A 23,372-nucleotide genomic window follows, 5' to 3' on the forward strand; every position below is an offset into this window, starting at 1 on the left:
GTACTGGAGGAAAAATGTAACCCAACTTGAAATTCCACGGATGGGTCAAACAATCCATCCCCTCGGCCGATGGGAAGGCTGCTCTTGCCAGGAATCTTCGACATTTGGTGTTTGCAGGTGTGGCTGCTAGGTCGATCTCTGGTGTTCCCCAGGTTCTTGAAAGAAGGGAAAAGGCCTGTTGGCTCAATGACCACTCCTTGTTTGAGAGCAGTTCCCTGCTCAAATAGTCGGCCAGCATGTTCTGAGCTGCTGGGACATATACCGCTTTCAGGTCTATTAGGTGTACTTGAGCCCACTCCATGATAGGGCGTACCTCCTGCATCAAAGAGCGACTCCTCGTCCCTCCTTGCCTCTGGATATATGTTACAGCGACTTTGTTGTCCATTCGAATTACGACATTCTTCTCTACCAGATATGGAGTGAAGGCCAGGAGTGCCTGAAAAGCCGCTCTGAGCTCTAGTATATTGGATACCATCCCATGAGCCTGGAACTTCCATTGCCCTTGAGCTGCTAGATTCTGGTAATGGGCTCCCCATCCTAGCTGGCTGGCATCTGAGGTGACCACCTCTGGTTGTGGAGAAACTAGAGGTTTGTATCTCTTGAGATTTTTGGGACGTGTCCACCACCACATCGATTGCTTCACATACCTGTGTATGTAGATTCTCTGAAGCATTGATACTCCATCCCACTGCCTCAGAAAGGAATTCTGGAAGATTCTTGTGTGCCATTGAGACCACTGGATCATGGGCAGAGTTGCAGACATGGAGCCCAGGATACTCATACATACTCTGGCTGGCAAGTGTGTAACCGAGATTAGCCTCTGAATTTTCTGAATCAGAGGCATGATTTTCTCCTGAGGAAGCTGTACTCTGTTTAGGATGGTGTCTAGTTCCGCACCTAAAAAAATCATCTTCTGAGTGGGCTGAAGCTTGCTCTTCTGCCAGTTCACCAGCCAACCAAATTTTTGCAGAGTTAATAGTAGGATTTCTCGGTGTTGTATCAAGATCTGGTGACTTTCTGCTAGAAGAAGTATATCGTCCAGATAATGATGTACTCTTAGACCTTTTTCTCTGAGGTATGCGATGAGAGGCAGGAGAACTTTGGTGAAGGTCCTGGGAGCTGATGAGATGCCGAAGGGTAGGCATTGGAACTGGAAGTGATGTTGTTTGATTGAAAAGCGGAGAAATCTTTGAAAAGCAGGGTGTATTGGGATGTGAAGATAGGCGTCTGATAAGTCTACGGACAGCATCCAATCTCCTAGATTCACAGCTAGTAGTATGGACTGTAGGCTTTCCATCTTGAAGGTTTCTAACTTGATATTTTTGTTTAGTCTCTTTAGGTCCAGTACTGGCCGTAAATCCCCCGTTTTCTTTTTTACCAAAAACAGAGGGGAGTAAAAACCTCTGCCTTTTTGACATGGTGGAACCTCCAAAATTGCCTCCTTTTGTTTTAGTTCCATTATGTATTTCAGAAGGATTCTTTTCTTGTCTGGAGAAGCTGGGAGTTTGGTTGGCAGAAAGTGGTTCCTGGGGATCTTGTTCAGGAATCTCCACCTGTGACCGTACTTGATCGTAGAGATGGTCCAATGGTCCCTGATGTTTTCTGACCATATTTGTATGAATTTCTTTAGTCTGGCGCCCACCCTTGGAGGATGGGTGGGCGTACCTTCAAAAGGACTTCTGTTGCTCGGTAGAAGGGGTGGTCTTGGTTTTTCGCATCCTCAGAAAGGAAGACTGTGTGTTCTTCCAGTTTCTCTTAAACTCTCTGCCTGGTCTGTAGGTTTTGGCTTCTCTGTACCTTTCGGGAAGGTTACCTTTATAAGCAGGACCTCTTGGTCTCTTGGGTCTCCTGTCAGAGGGAATGAGCCCCGATTTTCCCCCTGTCACTTTAGAAATTGCTGTATCTAATTTGGAGCCGAAGAGATTGGAACCATCATAGGGAATTCTACACCAATTTGTTTTTGATGCTGCGTCGGCTACCCACGGTTTTAGCCACAGAACTCGTCTTGCCATCACCGAGGCTAACATTGCCCGGGCCGAGCACCTAATAATGTCCATGGAGGCTTCTGCGATAAAATCGCCTGCTAATTTAAGTTCCTGTAGCGATGAAATTACTTTCTCCAAGTCTATCTCTCCCTGAAGAGATTTTTCAATATTGACAGCCCAGCCTGTAATGGCTCTACCAACTGCTGCCGTGGTGACTGCTGGTCGGCAAGCGCCTCCTGCTGTGGAGTAGGCTTTTTTGAGTTCTAGGTCGATTTTCCGATCTAGGACGTCGCGGAAGGAGACAGCATCTTCAATGGGTAGGGTGACATGTCTTGCCAGACGCATTAAAGAGGCATCCACCACCGGGGCATTAATTAAGGAGGTGACGTTAGGTTCTCTTAAAGGATACATCTTTGCAAGTCTATTGTTTAAGTTAGGTCTCTTGTCGGATCTTTCCCATTCATCTTTAATTAAATCATTCAGCTCTTCAATGAAGGGGAAGGTTTCTGGATCCCTCTTCAGGTTCGGAAAATATTTCCGCGTTTTCTGAGGTATTTCCTCGGATTCTTCCCAACCTATGGCCTCTTTGACAGACTTTGCAAAGGGTTCGACCAAGGTGAAGTCAAAACCTGTTGGTACTTCCGGATCTTCGTTTTCTGAGGGAGACTCTTCTGCCCCTGCCTCGATCGCTGAGCGAGGAGGAGCCATGGAAGTACTCGGGTCTGACCTGGTCGGCAGGGGTGCAGTTGACGCCATTATAGATTCTCTGACTGATTCCCGAATCAGGTCCGTTACTTCCCTGACGTCTGATTCTCTATCCTTCGTAGCTTCATTGAAGCACGAGCGGCATACTAATTTATCTGGCAAAGCAGTAGCGCCACATACCCAGCAGCAATTGGCTGCGGGACGAGTGTGCTGGGTTTGCTTGCGATGTGACGAAGGTGATCTTCTATGATGAGATCGGCTACGTCGAGAACGACTGTGGCGTGAGTGGCCATGACGAGAATGGCTGCGGCGTGAGTGCTTGTGACGAGATGAGGAGCGTGATCGGCTTCTGCGGGATCTTCTGCTTGAGGCATGGCTTGATCTCTCCTTGCGTCTTGATTCAGACCTGGAAGGACTGATAGGAGTCTTGTCAGCAGCTGTGCGCTCTTTTTTCTCTCTCTTCAATACTTACCATACGGACAGCCTCTTACCTTACTGGACGTGGGTGGTCTGCTTGGGCAGTGGTCTCCATGAGCAGAGAGGAGGAAGGCAGGCAGGAATAAAAGAGGTCTGGAAGGGGTTAAAAGAGGAGGACAAATATATATATATATATATATATATATATATATATATATATATATATATATATATATATATATATATATATATATATATATATATACACATGCCTAGATAATAATAATATATATATTTTTTTTATATATTTTTTTTTTTTTTTTAATTTTTCCTCTTAATTTTTTAATTTTTTTTTTTTTTAAAAACCCTTGTAACGATGGATCAGGAAGGATAAAGGAGAACTTACCAGTCTCCAGAGAGAATTTTGTTCCAGGATGCAGAAAAAGAGCAGGCAAAAACGAGCAGAATACCAAACTGCTGTTTTTAAAAGCCAGAGCCCTTTTTTAAATAGACCGCCGCCGTCGCGCCAAAAAATGATGCTCCGCGCATGCGCAGAAGCGTCGCGACGGCTCCGGCGCCATGTTGGGAGCTGGCAAAACAGTAAACTGTCCCCATCTGACTCCTCCGCGCATGCGCAATGCGGAACGAGACGCGCCGACGGCCATCCTGAGCGCTGTGGGACTACAGAGCCCAGAATAAGAAATATAAGAAATATAAGAATTTCCAGGAAAAAGATAAGTAAAAAATAACTTACAGGGGAAATGAGGTTTTAAGAAGTGGAGACCACTGCAAAACTGAAGCTTCTTTAAAGCTTACTCTGTGCCAGATAATCCATGTTGCTGCCCCTGAGACCACCAGAGTGGGGGTTCCCTCCATAGAAGCTCCTTTAGAGACTGTACAGGAGGGACTTCCAAACAGGAGAGGCTTGAACCTGCTGGGGTGATGCGGTAAGAGGCTCTGCGATGTCCAACCATCTTGTCAGGTGAGGATAAAAAAGAGAATGGTGGGGGTCATCTCTCTTCAACTTTTATAGATAAACCAATCCTGTCAGGTTGTGGGGGCGGAGTCACAACCCAGTGTGTGCTGCCATGAAGGCGTCAGGAAGAACAAATTCCTGTCTACTTATTTAATCTGCACATGATTGAGCATTCACCGTGAATAGGGATTTGCTTTCGTACATGATTGGATAATTGTTTTGAATATTAATGCTATGTATTTAGTAAATAGTTGTAATGTTTTCTTTTTTTTACTTTGAATGTAGAATGGTAACCCTAAGGATTCTATATGCATATTTGGCCTCCTTAGCAAATATAATTGATATATTACAGAAAGCATCTGCTACCACCAGCATCCTTATCACTCTTTCTTGCAGCTTTCTTATTCATACTTTTATCCTACTCATCAGTAGGAGATTTATTTGAAAAACCTAGGTCTCCAAATGCAGCTTACAACTCTGTCCTCTGCTACAGATGAGTGAGCTTTTAAGAAGCCTCAATGGCATCTACTCATCTGTTTATGTATTCACGTGGAGATTAATGCAGGTATGGATATTGTTGCCAGAAAATACTCATACCTACATTGCCAGACTGTTGAAATCATTATCAGCACCAGTCTTATTTGGTACAAGTATGATTTCTAAATATGTCAATAACTTGGTTTTATTTTACATAGGCATAGCTAGGAACAATAGAACTGAAAGAACATTATAAAGCTTTTATAATGTTTATTTATATAATACAAGCTAGTTACAGCTAGTGGGATTTTTGCTGCTGTTTTGTTGTTTGTTGTCTTTTAACTGCTTCAGCCCCAGAAGATTTTATTCCCTTCCTGACCAGAGCACTTTTTGCGATTCGGCACTGCATCGCTTTAACTGACAATTGCGCGGTCGTGCGACGTTGTACCCGAACAAAATTGATGTCCTTTTTTCCCCACAAATAGAGCTTTCTCTTGGTGATATTTGATCACCTCTGCGGTTTTTATTTTTTGCGCTATAAACAAAAAAAGAGCGACAATTTAAAAAAACAGCAATATTTTTTACTTATTGCTATAATAAATATCCCCCAAAAATATATAAAAAAACATTTTTTTTCCTCAGTTTAGGCCGATATGTATTCTTCTACATATTTTTGGTAAAACAATATAGGGGATAGATTTATAGCATTTTTATTATTCATTTTTTTTATTAGTAATGGTGGCGATCTGCGATTTTTATCGGGACTGCAACATTATGGTGGACAGATCAGACACTTTTGACACTATTTTGGGACCATTGTCATTTATACAGCGATCAGTGCTATAAAAATGCATTGATTACTGTGTAAATGACACTGGCAGTGAAGGGGTTAACCACTAGGGGGCGGTGAAGGGGTTAAGTGTGTCCTAGGGAGTGATTCTAACTGTGGAGGGGGCTACACCTCACATGACAGCGTTCACTGCTCTCAATGACCAAGAGCAGTGATCTCTGTCCTGTCACTAGGCAGAACAGGGAAATGCTATGTTTACAAAAGCATCTCCCCATTCTACCTCTTAGTGACACGATCGCGGGCACCCGGCAGACATCGAGTCTGCGGGACATGCGGTCACGGTCACAGAGACCACGGCAGGCGTGCGCACCGCCGGCTGTGTGTGCCCGCAGCACTGCTTCTTAAAGGGGACGTACCTGTATGCCCCTTTGCCCATCATTCTGCCAACATAAATCGGCATGCGCTGGTCGGCAAGCGGTTAATTGAAAACTTTAGTTTTTGCTATAATAAATATCCCCCAAAAATATATAAGAAAAAACTATTTTTTCCTCAGTTTAGGCCGATATGTATTCTTCTACATATTTTTGGTAAAAAAAAAAATCGCAATAAGCGTATATTGATTGGTTTGTGCAAAAGGGGTGATCAAGGGGTTAATTGTGTTCCCTCTCTGTGTTCTAACTGAAGGGGGATGTGACTGTCGCTGTTCATACTTTGTATGAACAGACGATCAGTCTCTTCTACCCTCTGAGAACCGGAAACTGTGTTTACACACACAGATCCCGGTTCTCGGTGTGTCAGCAGCGATCGCGGGAGCCCGGCGGTGATCGCGACTGTCGGGCACTCGCATAGGCTCCTGGTGGCCACAGGGTGAAGCGAGGTTACATAACGTCGTTTTGCCCAGCCGTGCCATTCTGTTGCAGTAAAACTGTGGCGGCTGGTCGGGAAGTGGTTAAGCAGTAATAAAAAAAGCTGCTCCCCACTGAAGGGTATTTTTTAAAAATTGTCTTACATTGCTACATGTCCCACCAATGACAGTGTCCAGGTTCCCATTGCTTTATTTTGTCTAATTTTTGTCAAATTTGTCTTAAAGCATATCACTTGAGCACAGGAGAGCATTCTTTGGATTATACTCACAATTACCTCCAAAATACATTCTGCTATGCCTTTTGCGTATGGGGATACTCTTTCACAGCCTAGCTGCATGGTGGGGCACAAAATCCAAGGAACACCTTCACCTTTCTAGCTACCTATCAAATTTTGAAGACCCTGGAGCACCAGGACAGTAGAAAACCACAAAATTAACCCATTTTGGAAAGCAAGCATTCCAAGGTAAATATACCAGAGTCTCCTGCACTACAATACAAATTGTGAACCAAATTCATAAATAAATAATAAATAATATAAGTGATTGCTGCAGCTGTTTACATGTGCCCCCACACCAAAAAAAAAGCAGAAAATAAATAAATAAAACTCTGTGCAATCAAACAAAACTATACTATACACATAGCATTTAAATCTCTTTCGAATGCATGGATAATAAATCCATGTGAATAAAAAAATATTATCTGAATATCTTCCATCCCAAAATATAAAGTGCCAAGTCCAAAATGCAATGTAACATCCACTTATATACAAATGATAATAGTGAAAAAATATATAGTGTAATAAAATATAGATATACAGTCGGGACGGAAAGCATTCAGATCCCCTTAAATTTTTCACTTTTTGTTATATTGCAGCCATTTGCTAAAATCATTAAAGTTCATTTTTTTCCTCATTAATGTACACACAGCATCCCATATTGATAGAAAAACACAGAATTGGGTATTTATAGAGGCTTCAGAAAATGACCCTCTATTAATATCAAATTTATTATGGCTTGATCCTAAAGACCGCTTTAAAATTCATAATCCCATAACTAAACACTTCTTATCTCTCTGGGATAAACTAAAAACCAAATATCAGTTACAATCTCCACACAATCCTCTCCTTTCTTTTATCAGAAATCCGGCATGGATCTACCCAAATTCTTTTAAAGCTTGGACAACATCAGGCATTCAGACACTAAATGACTTCATAGCATCTAAATCATTCCTTTCATTCCCATCGCTTAGAGAAAAATATGATCTACCAAACTCTGAGATATTTAGATATCTCCAAATCAAAAATTTCTATACACCATTCCTAAAGGGGGATACCCAATTATCCATTTTTGAATCAATCTGTACAAAATATCCATTTGCTAAAGGTACAATTTCATCACTTTATAATCAATTATATGGAGTAGCAAATCTTAATAGACCCTCTTACGTTCAGAGGTGGGAGGAGGACCTGGGACGAACTTTAGAAGACACGGACTGGTCTAACATATGGCTCACATCTAAATCATCTTCACCCAACATCTTAGCACTGGAGACAAATTATAAAGTCCTAACTCGCTGGTACCTTGTACCCGCTAGAGTGGCAAAATATTCACCTAATACCTCAGCTCTTTGTTTTCGAGGATGCCCAGAAATAGGCACATATTTACACATATGGTGGACGTGCCCAGTAATCCAAACCTTCTGGAAGGAAGTCTTCGTGATTGCATCTAAAATATTTAAAAAAATAATACAACCAGATCCATATTTAACTTTACTTAATCTAAAACCGGAATGGTTAACACTCTCTCAATTCAAACTTATGATCCAACTAATAACGGCTGCAAAACAAACAGTGGCCAAGGCATGGAAATCTCCTACATTGGTACTAGCAGAAACAATTCACAGAATGAATAATACAATGTCCCGTGCTAAGATGGTAGCCATCGATCAAAATCAAATTCCAAAATTTGAAAAACTTTGGCATCCTTGGATAAAACAACAGTTCCTGTCAAACTTCAATGACTCTGTCATGTTGCCATGGTAACCGATTAAATGACTTACAGAGACACCCATTCTAAGGCTTCAAAGAGAACTAAAAAGAATAATAAACTGACAAGCGGGACAACCTTGTGCACCATACCTCTACCTTTCAACCCTTTTTCTTCTTTCTCTTTCCTTTTCTCCATCTTACGATTAAAGCTCATTATCAGAATTTATTTGACCTATATACACTCTACTTGTAAACAATATGTATAGTAGGTATAAATCATTTAAATACCTACAAAAGTAACTAAGGAAATGATATATATCTTTAATTTAGGTTTACGTGAACCCAATGTTTAATATTTGAAATTTCATGATATTTACCTATATAAACCCTACAATGAGCTTACTTTATAGATCCTTGTAAACTTACTTTATGTATCTTTATAACAGTGTATACTCAATAAACTTCTTTTGACAAGGAAAAACACAGAATTGTCGACATTTTTGCAGATTTATTAAAAAAGAAAGACTGAAATATCACATGGTCCTAAGTATTCAGACCCTTTGCTGTGACACTCATATATTTAACTCAGGTGCTGTCCATTTCTTCTGATCATCCTTGAGATGGTTCTACACCTTCATTTGAGTCCAGCTTTGTTTGATTATACTGATTAGACTTGATTAGGAAAGCCACACACTTGTCTATATAAGACCTTACAGCTCACAGTGCATGTCAGAGCAAATGAGAATCATGAGGTCAAAGGAACTGCCTGAAGAGCTCAGAGACAGAATTGTGGCAAGGCACAGATCTGGCCAAGGTTACAAGGTTCCTAAGAGCACGGTGGCCTCCATAACACTTAAATGGAAGACGTTTGGGAAGACCAGAACCCTTCCTAGAGCTGGCCATCCGGCCAAACTGAGCTATCGGGGGATCAGAGCCTTGGTGAGAGAGGTAAAGAAGAACCCAAAGATCACTGTGGCTGAGCTCCAGAGATGCAGTCGGGAGATGGGAGAAAGTTGTAGAAAGTCAACCATCACTGCAGCCCTCCACCAGTCGGGGCTTTATGGCAGAGTGGCCCGACGGAAGCCTCTCCTCAGTGCAAGACACATGAAAGCCCGCATGGAGTTTGCTAAAAAACACCTGAAGGATTCCAAGATGGTGTGAAATAAGATTCTTTGGTCTGATGAGACCAAGATAGAACTTTTTGGCCTTAATTCTAAGCGGTATGTGTGGAGAAAACCAGGCACTGCTCATCACCTGTCCAATACAGTCCCAACAGTGAAGCATGGTGGTGGCAGCATCATGCTGTGGGGGTGTTTTTCAGCTGCAGGGACAGGACAACTGGTTGCAATCAAGGCAAGGATGAATGCGGCCAAGTACAGGGATATCCTGGAAGAAAACCTTCTCCAGAGTGCTCAGGACCTCAGACTGGGCCAAAGGTTTACCTTCCAACAAGACAATGACCCTAAGCACACAGCTAAAATAACGAAGGAGTGGCTTCACAACAACTCCGTGACTGTTCTTGAATGGCCCAGCCAGAGCCCTGACTTAAACCCAATTGAGCATCTCTGGAGAGACCTAAAAATGGCTGTCCACCAGTGTTTACCATCCAACCTGACAGAACTGGGGAGGATCTGCAAGGAGGAATGGCAGAGGATGCCTAAATCCAGGTGTGAAAAACTTGTTGCATCTTTCCCAAAAAGACTCATGGCTGTATTAGATCAAAATGGTGCTTCTACTAAATACTGAACAAAGGGTCTGAATACTTAGGACCATGTGATATTTCAGTTTTTCTTTTTTAATAAATCTGCAAAAGTGTCAACAATTCTGTGTTTTTCTGTCAATATGGGGTGCTGTGTGTACATTAATGAGGAAAAAAAAGTGAACTTAAATGATTTTAGCAAATGGCTGCAATATAACAAAGAGTGAAAAATTTAAGGGAGTCTGAATACTTTCTGTCCCCACTGTATATTAATAGTCTACCTCCATTTTCTTCTACCTCAATTTGAGTCCATAAAAACTTAAACATGCATCAGTGAATATTCTACATGAATCACCACCACAGAATGGTTCTTCCACCTTCCAAACAGGCTGCTTACCTCAGATTTTGACCTATTGAAAATAAGGTCAATATGCGCCCTTGTCTCCATGCAAACTTCCATCTGTGCTTCTGAAGCAGTCATGATTGGATGAAGGTGTGGCTGGGTGATATCATTACGCTGACAGGAACCAAACTTTGTCCATCTTGGATAGGTATCTGAAAGCAAAGTCTAACCTTAAGGGGGAAATGCTTGTTTAAAAAGGCAATTGCGCCTTTTTGCGAAATGGTGAAAATTGAACGTATCCAAAAATGTAAATATCCAAATTTCTCTAAGATCTTTATTTTTCCCTTAAAGCTTCAGAATTTGTAAAGAACCCCCAAACAATATATTTTCTGAAAGCATATGACCTCTAGAATAAAAAGAAGATGCTTCTGATTTTTAAGGCTCTGCTGTATTTGCGCAAATGTTTATCTAACAATATTTTAGCTAAAAATATACTAAAATTATTATTAACAGATAAAAGCACAGCACATTTTGAAAAATTCCTGCTAAATTTCTACTAAATCTAAAATCTTAAGTGTTAAGTTAATAAATAACAAATGTTTGTAAATTTTAGAGTGTGCCTTTTTGAAAAATGGTGAAAATTGAACGTACCCAAAAATGTCTCTAAAAAGCTGGAGGTTTTCATTTTTCACCTAGAGCTTTTACAGTTTATAAAAGACTCCCCAGACCATATATTTTCTGAAAGCACATGACCAGTAGAATAAAAATAAGGTGCTACTGATTTTTAAGGCACCGAGATTTTTGCCCAAATGTTTATCAAATCACTATTTTCACTAAAATAAACAATAAAATCCTTATTTGCACACATAAACACAATATAACTTACGTAATTTCTGCTAAATTCCTACTAAGGCCTCGTTCAGTGGGGGGTGCTACAACCATGGAGCGCCGTTTTTACCTGCCTGGGGATGCAAAGGTATTTTGTGCATCCCTGTGCAGGCAGTCCTATTCGTGTCAATTGGGACGCAGAAGCTGCAAAGACAGATCTGACATTCATGCGGGTGTAGGTGCATGGACCCAAACGCAGACAGTGTGAGTTCAAGGACATGCACCCACACATATGTCAAGTTGGGAGCAATGGCTGTGTCCTTGCAGCTGCTGGGTCTCATTTGACATGGATGGAACTGCCTGCACAGGAATGTACAGAACACCTGTGCATCTCTTTGCAGCTAAACACGGCCCTGTAGTAGTATGCCCTGCATGAACGAGGCCTTAGGCTTTGTTTAGACTTACGTTGGGGGGGATGCATTTCAGCCACCCACCAACCACACCCCTCAAGCTGCAATAGGCAGCAGACAGTGGTGTTTACATGCTGGGGCTGCAATGCTTTTCACCCATGGTGAAGTTGACCTGACTTGTAGCGATGCCGCCTGCCAAATGCTACATAATCAAGTTATGGGGAAGCACCCAAACACCCCGCAACTGCATGCGACATCCGTTGCTATCCAATCCGATCCTGCCTGAAAAAAACATATGGATGGTGGTCCTATTTTCCATCCACCTGCCGGATCAGATTGGATATGATTGGTTGAAAATGGACAGGTGGTCCGTTTTTTCATCCAATCCCCCCATAGAGGAGAGAGGGACTGTGTCCATCTCCGCTCTGCACAGCGGAGCAGAGACGGACCTGTCTTCCGCCTGCTGAGCAGGAAACAGCAGAGCAATCCTTCACTGAGCAAGCGGATTCCATGCCACGGAGCAGAGGCGCCCATGTGAAAGGGGCCTTACTATGATTTTTATTTTTCCTTGTAAAAGTTTTTTTGTAAAACAAATACAGTTTATTTTTATTTATTTTTTTCAAATTGTTTTCTTTTTAGGGGGGCTTTGGAAAGACATCAAGGATCTAAACAGACCTCTAATTTCTCTTTTTTTAAACAGAGAAACTGAACTGAACTTAAGAGAGTTCAGTCCCTTTTAGTGGAGGCTCAGCTGCAATACTTATGAATGGATTGAAGCCTCTGCATAGAGGCTTCTATTCATTCATAAACTGGGCCATAGTAAACACTGTTTACCATGCCACAGTGATAGCAAAACATAGAAGCGATCAGTACCGATTACTATGTTCACCTAGGAAAGAAAGGGGGCTGGTAAACACATGTTTACCAGCCCTCCCGCTCTCCATCCTGACAGTCACAGATACGGACTCCCTCCCAAGCAGCAACTGCAGCTGGCGGGAGGTGGGGAGGGAAAGCTGGCTGGCTGCAGTGTAGGGAGAGGTTCTGGGAAATCAGGGATGGGGGGCACTACAGGGGGGGCAGAGTTCTAGTGGGGATGATTATTTTTCCCCTCTGTGCCTCCCCTGCAACATATAATCCACAAGCTGCAGGGGAGGATCATGATGGGGGATGGGGGGAGTCAGGATTGATGTAGGGGGGTTAGTGTACAGACTTAGTGAGAGGTGCTGTACTGTTAGGTGGGGAAGGGCTGTACTTTAGGTTAAACCAGGAAGGACACATGTCAGTATAGCAGTGACGGCACCTAATTGGGGGAATAGCTCTGATCAGTGGATTGTTATCCGCTGATCGGAGCTATGTTTTTTTTTTTCCAGCAGAGTCTGCTAAACACTGAAGTGACTATGAGGTTATAACCAAAGGAGGAATGTGAGGTCCATACAGCGTACAGACCTGGCCAGCAGGAGCAGCATATTTACCTAATTCTCAATAGGTCAAAATATGGGGTAAGCAGGCAGTTTGGAAGGTGGAAGGAATACTCTGGTGGTGATTCATTTAGAATATTCACTGGTGCACATTTTTATTCTCACTATTATAATTTGTATATGCAGTATCTCACAAAAGTGAGTACACCCATCACATTTTTGTAAATATTTTATTACATCTTTTCATGTAACAACACTTTGCTACAATGTAAAGTAGTGAGTGTAAAGCTTGTATAACAGTGTAAATTTGCTGTCCCCTCAAAATAACTCAACACACAGCCAATAATGTCTAAACCGCTGGCAACAAAAGTGAGTACACCTCTAAGTGAAAATGTCCAAATCGGGCCCAAATTTCAATATTTTGTGTGGCCACCATTATTTTCCAGCACTGCCTTAACCCTCTTGGGCATGGAGTTCACCAGAGCTTAACAGGTTGCCACTGGAGTCCTCTTCCAGTCCTCCATGATGACATCACAAAGCTGGTTGATGATAGAGACCTTGCGCTCCTCCACCTCCCATTTGAGGACGCCCCACAGATGCTCAATAGGGTTTAGGTCTGGAGACATGCTTGGCCAGTCCATCACCTTTACCCTCAGCTTCTTTAGCAAGGCAATGGTTGTCTTGGAGGTGTGTTTGGGGTCATTATGATGGAATACTGCCCTGCGACCCAGTTTCCGAAGGGAGGGGATCATGCTCTGCTTCAGTGTGTCACAGTACATGTTGGCATTCATGGTTCCCTCAATGAACTGTAGCTCCCCAGTGCTGGGAGCACTCATGCAGCCCCAGACCATGACACTCTCACCACCATGCTTGACTGTAGGCAAGACACACTTGTCTTTGTACTCCTCACCTGGTTGCTGCCACACATGCTTGACACCATCTGAACCAAATAAGTTTATATTGATCTCATTAGACCACAGGACATGGTTCCAGTAATCCATGTCCTTAGTCTGCTTGTCTTTTGCAAAACTTCTGGTTTTCTTGTGCATCATCTTTAGAAGAGACTTCCTTCTGGGATGACAGCCATGCAGACCAATTTGATTCAGTGTGTGGCATATGGTCTGAGCACTGACAGGCTGACCCCCCACCCCTTTAACCTCTGCAGCAATGCTGCCAGCACTCATAAGTCTATTTCCCAAAGACAACCTCTGGAAATGATGCTGAGCACGTGCACTCAACTTCTTTGGTCGACCATGGCAAGGTCTGTTCTGAGAGGAACCTGTCTTGGTAAACCACTGTATGGTCTTGGCCACCATGCTGCAGCTCAGTTTCAGGGTCTTGGCAATCTCCTTATAGCCTAGGCCATCTTTATGTAGAGCAAAAATAATTTTTTTCAGATCCTCAAACAGTTCTTTGCCATGAGGTGCCATGTTGAACTTCCAGTGACCAGTATGAGAGAGTGAGAGTGATAACACCAAATTTAACACACCTGCTGCCCATTCACACCTGAGAATGGAGTCACATGACACCGGGGAGGGAAAATGCCTAATCGGGACCAATTTGGACATTTTCGCTTAGGGGTGTACTCTCTTTTGTTGTCAGCTGTTTAGACATTAATGGCTGTGTGTTGAGTTATTTTGAGGGGACAGCAAATTTACACTGTTATACAAGCTGTACGCTCACTACTTTACATTGTAGCAAAGTGTCATTTCTTCAGTGTTGTCACATGAAAAGATATAATAAAATATTTACAAAAATGTGAAAATGTGAGGGGTGTACTCACTTTTGTGAGTTTCTCTAAGTGGATGTTGCATTGCATTTTGGACTTGGCACTTTATATTTTGGGATGGAATATATTAAGATACATTTTTTTTGTCACATGAATTTATTATTCATGCATTTGAAAGATAGATAGATAGATAGAGATATATATATATATATATATATATATATATATATATATATATATATATATATATATATATATATATATATATATATATATATATATATATATACATACAATTTTAATTTTATTTTTACATACTGCCACCAGAGCAGTGAAGTGTTACCATAATGACACTGTAGAGCTCTGGGGAGGTGATCAGGATTTTTTTTTAGACTGTGATTACTTATTAAAGTGATGATCATTGTAATAAGCAATTGGTAAGACTGTTCAAAAGTTTTATTAATGAAACCTTGATTACTACTGTGATGTTGTGATTGGTCACAGCTATCACATGGCACAGGGCTGCTGTGATTGGCTCTGGTACCATGTGATTACTGTGATCAATCACAGAGATCACACAATAGTAAACAGTGACAGCCTTGCTTACTTATGTAACTGTGATTGGTGTGATTGTTCATAGTGATCATATGATACCACAGCAGCTCCATACAACAATCAGTGATCCACTGTGTCAGATGGAAACAGCTGTCACAGATCCTGCAGCTGTGTGCTTTTGACATTGCTCCAATCAGGCCGTATAGATACAGTGCATTCAAAAAAAAACCTCAGTTTATAAAAGCATTCTCTTTTTTCTTTTTTTACTTTAAATTATTTTGAATTTAATGGCCTATGAGGAATTTACAAGGGGTTGACAATTATGTCTTTTCATCTCCTTAAAAATAGGTTGATAGGATAATGAAGAGCAGGCTGGTCTTAGGGAAGATAATTTTAAAATATATGTATCTAATTAGTAATCACACAGCTGATTTTATTGAGAGTGGCATGTTATGAACAATAAACACAATCATACAAGAACCTTTACCAACTGCAGCTCTAGACATTTATTAGAATTTCAAGTGCATTATACAGCTTGCTACAGTTTCCTGTCTGACAAAGGTGAATCATGCCAAATGTGAAATGCAGTCAGTCATGCATGTCAGATACTGTAACATAGTCACCTGCAGCAAAATAGAATAAAAATGTATTTGTGTAAAATGTATTTTCCTTTAAATCAAAATCAGTATTTGTTTATATCCTGATATGCATTTTTTCTAATTGTATCTTGGTGTCTAAAATGTTCATTTCAGACATATTTACATGATGTTAGCCAGTTGTCTGCTCCAGAAAGATTTTTCTATTCATCATACCATGCTAAACATGATACATTATTTAATAACAGGTGAGAGCTACAGTATGTTAAATTTACCACTTTAGGCACATTTTGTTCACATAACTAAATATAACTATTATAACAACATTTTAACTAACCACATTATGTCACATGGAGATTACATTATTTTTTTATTCAAGAATTATTATTAATTTTGAATGTTGCTGTTAGTAAAAGATATATAGCTAGTCACATTGTAACATCTAATGTAAAATAGAATACTATAAACAATACTTTTAGAGGTAGCTAAAAAAAACCTGCACAAAAATGTAACTATTGTTACAACTACAAAGCATTATTTATAACTAAAAAAGAGTAGATATAAACATCGCTAAATGCTTCTAAAATATCACATGTTTTATGGTAAATACACAGTACATCTATTTGCAATTAAATTACGGAAATTCAGCCAAAAAATGTTTTACAAAATGACAATTATGACTGATTTGACAAATAAATCCCAATTTGTTTCTGTTGACAACTTATCAATGAATAACAATCTGCCAAGAGCTTAAGACTGAGTCAAATGTATGACTGTACAAACAAATCCACGAAAGTGAGAAGTTTATAACTAATAAATATAGCACATAAACAAATATATAAATAGTATATTCCCTTCAGGTGACTTGTAAATAATGTTTTCTCTTTACAAACCTAAAATGAACTATATCCCCTAATGCCGCGTACACACGGTCGGACTTTTCGTCTACAAAAGTCCAACGGACGCTGACGGACTAAAGTTGGCTGGTAATCCGATCGTGTGTGGGCTTCTCCGGACTTTCAACGTACTTTTTTAGCCTCAAATCCGACGGACTTTAGATTTGAAACATGCATCAAATCTTTACGTCGTAACTACGACTGACCCCGAAGTCCGCTCGTCTGTATGCTAGTCCGACGGACAAAAAAACGACGTATGCTCATAAGCAAAAACTAAACGGAAGCACTCGGTCTAGTAAAACTAGTGTTCGTATTGTAGGTAGCACATTCATCACGCTGCAAAATCTGTGATCGTTGAATGCAGCGCATTTTATTTCTTCTTTACGAATGCTCTAAAGAACGAAGGTGTTTTGCTGTTCATAATCAGAGTTCTCCCAAACTGATTTCTGGATTCTTTTTCTCTTTGATCTCATGAATGATATAGTATGCATTTTAAAAACAATGTTTCCATACTAATAATACTTTTTCCCCTTTTTTTTTTTTTTTTTTAGGTTTGTAAAGTTACCACAAAGAACCCATTATTCTTTTTTTTTTTTTATAGTGATTATTTTTTAGTTTTTAGATAAAGTTAACCCAAAGCACCGTTTTTGGTTATGTAAATTTTTTTATTTTCAAGACTTACCACTTGAACATTATTAACATTAGTAATGTATTTTTGGTGTGTTTTTTCCAAACTCAATGAGATTGTTGTCCCTTGTTAATTTAACATTGTGTGTAAAATCAATGATTTAAAAGAAAACACATAAAGTCTTTTGCTAAACTCAAAAAAGATCCATTTATTCATGGTCAAAATAAAATAAAGAGGAAGTCAACGCTGGAAAAAGTCGGTGTACAAGAAAATTGGGATCTTGCGGAGTCCATATAAGAGGGAGCACAATCTGGTCCAAGAATCCCAGAGATCAACAGCACCAGCAGATGATCTAGATGTCCCCAGACTGTGGTCCTACAACAGCCTGCGTCTTCTGTCAGACCAGACTGAACCCAGGTCATCACTTTCTTCTCTTCCCTGCAGCCTTTCCTCCACGCTGCCCTGCAGCCTTCCCTGTAGTCTTCTTTTGAGGCTGTGGCTCTGGTGTTTCAGTTGTGGGAGGAGGAGGAGGAGGAGGAGGAGGAGGAGGAGGAGGGGGGGCTGCCTCATGTAGTTGGGTGTTTTGTGTTAGCGTGCCCTGCAGCCCCTTATGGATTGTTTCCCCAAATAGGCGCTCACAAATGAGGCGCTGCTCCCAATCCATCTGAAGAAGCCTGCTGGCTAAGTAGCAGCCATAGGATTCTTCCGCTTCGGGGGGGCTCCTTAAAAAACGGGTGGCCTCTTGCATGAGGCGCAGGGATGCGTCCTGTGTGACCATCCCCTTCCTGGCCCTTTTTTTGGGAAGGTGGAGGGGAGGCACTTGGGATTCGGTCAGGCTCCTACGGGGCCCAGCCACCTCACTTGGCCCAGCCACCTCACTGGGAGCAGCCACCTCACTGGGAGCAGCCACCTCACTGGGAGCAGCCACCTCCTGCCTGACACTGGGCCCAGCCTCCTCCAGGATGATGGTGAATCCGGCCTCCTCCAGGCTGTCCATGGGCCCGGTCTCCTCCTGCCTGCCACTTTCCCCACATTCCTCCTGGATGGACTCATCCTGTGTATAAAAAAAGGACAATAGTTTGAGTATATTTTTTTGGGTTCATCAATGACACACAGTTTGCTTCTCATGAATAGCAAATTCAATGTGAATACATCTCTTTAATAAAAGAGTCTAATCAGACACCCTAATTATTTCAAGCAGGTGCCAAACATATTTAGCCACTACTGTCAATTGATATGTATACACAATTTTGAGTGACAAATTATTTTAGACAATTATAACATCCAGTTAACATCATTAATATTAGTACAGTAAATATTTGTTAAAATAATTTACCTGACTCCAGATGGTCATATCTGGTTCATCCAGGATGGAAGACCCAGCTTGCTCCTCATCAGCCTCTGCTGGGGTGGAGGGAAGGGTGGAGGGAAGGGTGGAGGGAAGGGTTGAAAGTGATGGCCTGGCTTCATTCTGGTCATCCAGAAAACGGAGTTGATTGTAGTACCACAGCCTGGGTACATAAACATCATCTGCTGATGCTCCTGATCTCCTTGATTCCTGGATCTTCTTATGCTCCCTCTTATACATGTTCCTCAAGACCCCAATTTTCTTGAGCAATGTCTCCATTGTTGCTTCTGGGATGGTCGCCTGGACAAAGGACAGAAGTCTCTCCAGCGTTGACTTCCTCACATGCTTTGCATAATACTGAGGGTGTTTCACCTCCCACAAATTCCTCATCTCTCGATATTTCGAAATAAAAGCTGTAAGGAACTCTGGATCCTTAAATAGGGGATTCATTATATCTGGAAAAGATGAAGTCACAAGACAAAAAACACTTTTATTATAGGTTTCTGCTAACCCCTCATCATCTTCTCCCTATGTAGGCCTCATCAATCTATCAAGCCATATAGGCCGCTTGCTACAAAGTCATGACCATAAAACCCAAAAAATATATATCTAAAATTACCTTCATTTTGTAACGTCCTGGTCCACTATCACCTACCACAGAACGTACGTACGACACGTGCGCAAGGCCCCTCTTTATACACTACGCATGTGTGAAACTCCGCCTGCGTCGCCCGCCCCTGACGTTCGAAATTAACTCATGTTCTCCGCCCCCTAATTCGACGCACAGAACGTACGTACGACACGTGCGCAAGGCCCCTCTTTATACACTACGCATGTGTGAAACTCCGCCTGCGTCGCCCGCCCCTGACGTTCGAAATTAACTCATGTTCTCCGCCCCCTAATTCGACGCACAGAACGTACGTACGACACGTGCGCAAGGCCCCTCTTTATACACTACGCATGTGTGAAACTCCGCCTGCGTCGCCCGCCCCTGACGTTCGAAATTAACTCATGTTCTCCGCCCCCTAATTCGACGCACAGAACGTACGTACGACACGTGCGCAAGGCCCCTCTTTATACACTACGCATGTGTGAAACTCCGCCTGCGTCGCCCGCCCCTGACGTTCGATTTTAACTCATGTTCTCCGCCCATTTTTTGTTACGGCGCGTAGTGGAGTTAAATAATGGCGGAGACACCTGAAATGTTGACGACCTCAGGTAGTGGAGACAGCCCGGAGGCTGGAACGTCAACCAAATCTATGAGGCCTAGATTTAAGGCCTCTAATATGAGTTTTAAAGAGATGGTGGAGATGGTGGCCATTCTTCACAAAGACGACTATGATGGGAAGTATGGGCCGTACGCACGGCCAAATTTGCGCAAGGCCAAAATAATGGCGAAGGTCGTGGACACTTTGCAGGCATCTTTTGGGGTCCAGCGCTCCAGAGATCAACTGAGAAAAAGATGGTCTGACCTGAAACTCAGGGAGCCGGATCAATACCGACGTATCCGGAAAGTTCTTAAAAAAAGTAAGTACTTGTCGTGTTTTTCTCTTGTGTTTATTACCTTGTATACTGCTCCATGTGCTTTTCCTTCCTATACGATTTTTTGTTCATCGTTTTAAACGATCTTTTAATAAACCTTGTTACATATCTATAGATAGATATAGATATAGATATAGATATAGATATAGATATAGAGAGAGAGAGAGAGAGAAATATATAGAGAGAGAGAAATATAGAGATAGGTAGATAGATAGATATAGAAATGTAAAACATTCTTTTTGAATATTTTAAGTTATCTTTATTTTTTTTCTTTACATTTAGTTAGATATTTAGAGATTTTGTTCCAGATATAGAGAGAGAGAGATCAAAAGATTATTAACTATATTTTGACATATTGATATCTATCTATCCGATATGTCTTTATAATTTTAAATATTGAGGTAAAATAGGAACTCTACACAAACCACTTCACTACAAATGTTGGAAAATTACTATGTACTAAAATATCTGTGTGCTAAGTAGAATAATAATTTTTTGTTTCACATAGGGGAAAAATCACTCAGCCAACAAGAAGACAGTCCACCCCAAGCCAAACATGATTGGGAAATCAGCCCAAGTCCCACTGAGGATGTGGAGGAAGGAGAGGTGGGCGACATGGGCACCCCACCAGGTGAGTGTCTGACACACCAGCTTACGTTAATCTATGCATGGCTGCCTTTTGTTTAATGTAATTTGTCTACTCTATTTTAGGGGATCTGGTTGTGCTTGATTCAAGCAACAGCACCACCCCCGAGGATGTGGAGGAATTATGCTACATGGGCACCCCACCAGGTCAGTGTCTGAGACAACAGCTTTATTATGGTAAGGTAAACTATGTATGTGTGCATATTTCTAAAGACATTTTTTGGTTTCATTCCACTTTAGGTACAACAAGAAGTGACTATTTCACCTCTGAAAGTGCCCAACGGCTAATTGGTCAAATAATGGCCTGGAATAAAGACATCGATGAAATGCGTAATCGGCTGGATCGTATGCAGCAGGAAATGAAGGACATGATTGATGTTTTGGGTCGAATCTAAATGCCCTTTTTTAAACCCCAAAACATCAATCATGTCCTTCATTTCCTGTTTTGCTGACCCCATTCTGGGCCTTCTCTTTCTTTTTTTGGCTGAACATAAATGGCTGTTTAACCTAATTTAAAAAAGGAGGGCTGTTTCTCGTAAATACCTAAAAAATCCACAAAAAAATAAAACTTGATTTTCTCAAAAAAACAAAAAAAATAAAAAAAAATTGATTTTAAAAAACCAAAAAAAATAACAAAACTTGATTTTCAAAAAACCAAAAAAAAAAAAAAAAAAAAATTGATTTTAAAAAACCAAAAAAAAAAAAAAAAATTGATTTTAAAAAACCAAAAAAAATAACAAAACTTGATTTTCAAAAAAAAACAAAAAAAATAAAACTTGATTTTAAAAAACCAAAAAAAATAAAAATTGATTTTAAAAAACCAAAAAAAATAACAACTTGATTTTCAAAAAAAAAACAAAATAAAACTTGATTTTAAAAAACAAAAAAAAATAAAACTTGATTTTAAAAAAACAAAAAAAATAACAAAACTTGATTTTCAAAAAAAAACAAAAAAAATAAAACTTGATTTTAAAAAACCAAAAAAAATAAAACTTGATTTTAAAAAAACAAAAAAAATAACAAAACTTGATTTTCAAAAAAAAAACAAAAAAAGCCTGTTTGCGAAAATCAAAAAGCCAAAAATATTTTTTTGTGGATTAGGTAGAAATATTTAAATATAATTATATTTTTCTACATTATTAAGATATCATTATATTTTTGTCTATGAACATTTTATACTAAATGCAGAACTGAATGCATAACAACCATTAATAAAAACATCTCCTTATAGGAATGAAATAAATGTGTGGTTTGTTATTTCAAGGCTCAGTATCAGTTTGGTTATAATTGTAAAAAAGTTGTTTACAGTGGCAATGGAGCTTATTTAGACATTTAAAATTAAAATACAGTTGGCACTACAACTGCTCGACCATAACCTAGGAGACAGCCCAAAAGAAAGGCAAGCAATAAATATAATGCAAGATTTCCTCAATATTTTTTTTATTGTAAAAAATTATATATCCTGGCCCATTGCAATGGCCCCCCTACCCATAAAATAATTAACATATTGCTGTCTAACTTGACGGGCACTTTGGGGGGCCAAGCCAGTACGGACAGTATCCAGGCCTGTAAGGTTGGCATCTATTTGTCCGGCCTCAGGCCCAACTGTGCCTATATAATTCGGAGAATGTTTGTTTAAAAAGTTGTGCAGAATGCAGCACGATAAAATGATAAAATTAAGTTTGTATTCCGCCAAATTAATGGCTGTTTGAAACAGGCGGAACCGGCTGGCCAGAATTCCAAACGCATTCTCAACCACTCTTCTAGCTCTGGCCAGCCGGTAATTAAAAACCCTCCTCTCCGGGGTGAGGGTTCTTTGGGGGAATGGCCTCATGAGGTGCTTGCTGAGAGCGAAGGCTTCATCGGCAATGAAGACAAAGGGGAGTCCTTCCACGTTATCCGCATCAGGTGGCAATCCCAGGCCACCACTCTGGAGACGCTGGCAGAACTCCGTCTGGGCAAATACTCCTCCATCCGACATCCGGCCATTCTTCCCCACGTCCACATATAAAAAATCATAGTGTGCCGACACCACCGCCATTAAAACAATACTGTGGAACCCCTTATAATTAAAATAGTATGACCCCGAATGGGGTGGTGGCACAATGTGGACATGTTTCCCATCTATAGCCCCTCCACAATTGGGAAAGTCCCAACGGCTGGCAAAATGGGATGCCTCAGTCTGCCATTCCTGTGGCGTTGAAGGAAACTGGGGAATCAAACAAGAAAACCAAAATCAATTAATTTGGAAGCTAACATTGCAAGAAAATTAGACAATTAAAAACATTATTCCCCAGCATCAGTATAACATTAAATAATTTAATTCTTCTGGAATAACTAATATGGAAAGGCACACTTATCAGATTGCTCACCCCCTCTGATGGAACATTGATTACATTTTAGGGGGTTGTGAAATCCCTAAAAAAGATTACTTTTAGGACACGCAGGAATTTAGGGACTAAAAAGGCTACAAGACTGCAGTTGTCGCACTCTGCAGGTGCAGTTGCTAACCAGCTTACAGTAAATGAGGTA

This window comes from Aquarana catesbeiana, linkage group LG04, assembly GCF_042186555.1.
Source record: "Aquarana catesbeiana isolate 2022-GZ linkage group LG04, ASM4218655v1, whole genome shotgun sequence".
NCBI lineage: Eukaryota > Metazoa > Chordata > Amphibia > Anura > Ranidae > Aquarana > Aquarana catesbeiana.